The sequence below is a fragment of the Osmerus eperlanus genome, chromosome 1 (assembly GCF_963692335.1).
Source record: "Osmerus eperlanus chromosome 1, fOsmEpe2.1, whole genome shotgun sequence".
NCBI classification, from domain to species: Eukaryota; Metazoa; Chordata; class Actinopteri; order Osmeriformes; family Osmeridae; genus Osmerus; species Osmerus eperlanus.
Genome location: NC_085018.1, coordinates 22,196,135 through 22,201,002, shown reverse-complemented (window position 1 = coordinate 22,201,002; position 4,868 = coordinate 22,196,135).

The following is a 4,868-nucleotide window of genomic DNA, read 5'->3' as shown; positions in this document are numbered from 1 at the left end:
GCCATTAATACGCACACACACACATACACTTTATCTTATGTCTTATTCACACACCTTATTCTCCACCAGCCAGATCAAATATCTTTACCGAGCAGACTCCTACCAGACTGCTCAGATCAAACTAGACTGCTGGTGCTGGTATGTGGATGTGTGTGTGAGCATGTGTGTGTTATAGAGGGGCGAGTCCTAGAGAGCTACGTACCAGTGTCTACGTAGAGCAGCCCTCCAACCTCCATCAGTCTAAACTGAGCTGAACTGAGCTGGATGGATGGATGAAGGGAGGGAGGGAGTGAAGGAGAGGGAAAGGGATGGATGGATGAAGGGAGGGAGTGAAGGAGAGGGAAAGGGATGGATGGTAAGTGTTGGAAGGTATAGTGCCCCTTTACCAGGCATCCATGCAGGAGAATGGAGCACTCTGAAACAAACCCTGTCAGGTGTGTGTTGAGAGTGACCATCATGATTATCATCATCATCATCATCCTCAGAGAGACTGCCACGTCCAGGTCAGTGTTTGAGAGACGAGGTGTTTCTGTTGTGTTTCTGGTCCCGGGGCGGTCCGGATGTTCAACAGAAGAGGAGGAAGAAGGGAAACGAGAAGTGGTGAAAAGGTCTCCATGACAACACAGATCATGCTCCACGAACTTTGAACCCCTGACATCTTAACCCTCTGTCACCTTCCCGCCCCTGTGTCCTTGAGGTCACCAGGCTACACTTTGTCCTTCACTTTGATGTTTTTACGGATCCCGTCCTCCATCCTTCTTGTAAGTGGCTGTCCCCCTCGTCCCCCCAGCCACTCTTAGTGCCAAAAGAACAAGGCTAGCTTGGTTTGTAGGTATAGACACGTCGCTAAACTGTGAAAAGAGTGTTTCTTAACTTTAGTGGTTGTCATAGTGAGAGGCAGGGCCAGGGAGTACGGGCAGTGACATCATCACTGTTGAACACCAGCCACACTTGACCTCCGTGTGACCTCTGTGTGGATCACACTGTATAAAGCGGAGAAGCTCTGACAACTTGTTCAGTATGAGTGTTCAGTATTTTTGTGACTTACTAAATGCTTCTAGTGGAGAAATGACCTCCCTCTTTCAAAAAGGGTTGTCTGAAAATGCTTTTGGATGGCTTACACTCCTATCACTATGGTCACTGTAACCTTGAGGAGAACTGCACCTGCACTGTCCTCCACTGTGCAACAAGTGATTTAATGACTATTAATCAGTTCATGAAATGAACATATTATTTTTCCATCTAGTAAACTAAATTCTAATTGTTATTTGTATAGACCAAGATTATACATATTTATCCAATAGATCTATATTATTTAATAGATTATCACTCAGAATATATATATATATATATATATGTTGTTTTGCCAAATCTAGATGTTATATGTGCCATATAAACGTTTTGTTTAACAAATCAAATGAGAGTTTAAATTAGCAGTTAAATTGTGATAAAAGTTCAGTTTAAACGGAGTATAAATATGGTCACGGCTGTAGCTGGAGAGTAACTTTACAGATGACTGATGTTCAGTTCACTCATCCCAATACTAGTAAAGGCGGTACACATTGTTTTCTTGAAAACCACAAACCAGCAGAAATATAGTTGACAGTTAAAGTTGCCGCAGATCACCTGTAGGGTACTATCCATAACAGAGAAGAGATATAGTAAAAGTGCTGGAATGGAAGGAAGTTTCACAAGTAGGAAACACTCTCCATGTGTTATATATTGAATTCTATGCAGTAGAATCTAAACATGGGATTTCGATATCCCCTAGTCTAGCCAAGATGCTAGCCAACGTTGGCATGTCCCTGACCATGAATGAACTGTTAACAAATTAAAATTTAAATTGTGTGAAAAGTGCATCTTGAAAGGAATGTGCAATAGTTGGAATTTGGACTCATAAAATCATGTTATTTATTTTTTTATGTGTATATTTTGTATAGGTAGATTGGATTTCATCAAGTCCAATGAATTTAGCATCATCTACAGTATCTCACTCCGACCAATGACAGGTGTGGTTGTGTTTCAAGTTTATGTTCTGAAAGAAACCTTTTTTTGGTCACTTGCACTTGTAGTAGATCTGTGACTATAGAGAAATATATATAAACACAAGAGGGAAGAAAATAAATTGGTGTAGTTTATAGAACTATCAAAACCAGTATAAATGTTTTTTTGTGTTGTTTGACAGTCAGAATCTTATTTTGTGAATGCTGCTAGTATCAATAGATTTATTTGTATTGTAAATAGAGACTTCTAAAGGAAGAAAAACATATGATATATCAAATAAAAGGATAGTAGATAACACTATATCTATCTCAATGAGTAGGCATATAGACATACATATCAGCTGGTGGTCTCTCTGGAAACCTGACTTTACCCAGGAACGAGCAACCTGAAGTCTCAGCTGTGAGAAAGAACTCTCTGGAACACATAGAGGCAATACAGTTAGCTAGCTCATCAGGGTGTCATTTTAGAGGAGGGGGTGTGGGGGCATCTCCCCCACCCACCCTCTTTATCTTTCAGCGATCTGCACTCTTGATTACCCCTGTCCACAGCTGTATCAACACAGAATCCCATAGAATATGAAAAAAAGATTCTGTGAACTTGTGTTCTTCTGAGGTGAACTGAAAGGAGAATTGAAAAAGAGTCCAGCCCTCATTGAGTGGTGTCTAGCTAGATGTTCTGCGCTAGGCGTTGGAACGGCCAGTTAGTTCAAACCCAAGTGCACAGCTCATCTTTTTAAAAGGTATAATTTCCACCATCGTTATTGGCAAATGGCTGATGGTTATCTGGATATTTTCCCTTAAATTGATTGTTGCCTCTCCCTTAGTTAATATCAGGTTAAATCAAATCAATACAAATATACATAAATGATTAAATTGCTATATGATAACTAGATTAATCTGGGAACGAATCATTTGGGGATTGTAGAACATTGCCTGCATTGACTGAGCCTTTGAGTCTATTTTAAAGAAGAGATCTATGATGGTCACAAAAAAAAAGTTTATTGGAAATACATTTATTTGGATTGTGTTGAATATAATTGCTGTTTGCATGGTCTTCTGTGGCTAGATTTGTTTCAGTGGTTTCAATAGTGTATCAAGTTCAATGCAGGTGATTTGGTAAATTATCGCGTCTATCTCTATACATTGCACCCTGCAGGGCACCTAATAAAAATGTACCTTTTCTTGTTACGTTCATTTGGCAATCTTTGCTGTGATATGTCTGGATACTGTAGAGGAAAGTATTGCAACCTTTCACGTAGCTGTAACCAATCCAGTCATGCCAGATCATTTCCCCACTAGGAAACAGGTGTCCAGAGAGCTGGATGTTTTTTGTTGTTGAAAATTCAATCAAAGCCTTCTCTTATACTTCTTTGGCAACTAAAGCCTAATTTATACTTATGTCGCCGACACTTTTGAAATGGTCGCCGACGAAAAAAAAAAAGTGTCGCTCAGGCTGCTGCATTTAAACTTCGGCAAACAGTCGCCTGTGCTCAAGGTTCGCGTGACGTAAACAGAATCATTTTACCGTTACATTCATTGCTATGGTTACATTGTTAACGCTTTGTAGCCATGGTGATCAATCTCCGAAACTGACAATTTAAAATTTTCACTATGTGACGACATCAGCGCCAGTATAAATTTCTCCTGGTACGCGACACTTCTAAGCGACGGTTATTAAAGGTGTCGACCGAGACGTCATTTCTGTCGGCGACCTTTTCAAAAGTGTCTGCGACCTAAGTATAAATTGGGTTTAAGGATGAGAGGCCAGGGAACAACTGAATAATGGTTACAAATAGTAGTTAGCCTTTTAAGTATATTTAAAAAAAGAGTACCAGTTCACAATGTTGTTGCTTGTCATTCTTCAATCTTGCTAAACCATGTTATATGAGAGCAGTGTGTACGGATGGCTTTCTAGGATGTTCCTGAGCATTTGTATGTATATGACACTGTAACCTGCAATGTTGTCTTTTGTTGTACACTGTTTTATCACTGTGGACAAAGTCTTAGAGTTTTGTAAGATAACGTACAATATTGTATTATATAACATGGGGGAATCTATTTTATTTTATCTTCTCATCCTTTCTTTGTTACTGTGTTTTTGCAACATTCAGCTACGAGTTGACAATACTCTGTTCATCATAAAGTTCAACAGCTCTTTCGACAGAGTTGACCAACTGTCCTACCAGGCTTATAGGACCGCTGTCCACTGCTCTAAAAAGGCATCCTTCCACCTCACCTCAATCTAATCTCCAATTGGACATGACAGGATAGAAAAAGCTTGTGGTGTTGAAATGCCTCCATTCAAAATCTAGATTAGGGATTATTTAAGGGAAAAGTGGAAGGACACATTTGGGGCAAACCTGTTAAGGTTGTCACATGGTCAGGCTGTTTCGTCAGGGTCTGATCCACAGCGCCCTCTGCTGGTGAGTGGTTGTTTTGTAGTCTGGGGGGGGGGGTTGCTGTCAAACATGAGAAACATGGCTTACATTTGATTGTTTCTTTGCAGTTTTTACTCTGCAAATATAAACTACCTGTTCGTTTTTTACATTTATGTTCTCATTTATCAAGTATTTTAGAGGACAGTTAAGCATGGAGCTATTTATTTATGTAATTTGTTTTGCAGTTTTCTTGAAAGAATCATAGTAAATGTTGAATTTATATTGTCACTGAACCAGTGAGGTGAGCCTCCCTTAACCACCCCCACCCCTCAAACCCATCCTCCCCACCCCTACCCCCTCAACCCCTTCCTCCCCACCCCTCCCCCCCTCAACTCCCTCCTCCCAGAACTGTACCTATATGTGATTGCAGTGTAATTCCGAATATTGATCAAAGAATAGAAAACAAGAGCTTCCACTTCCTGGTTGG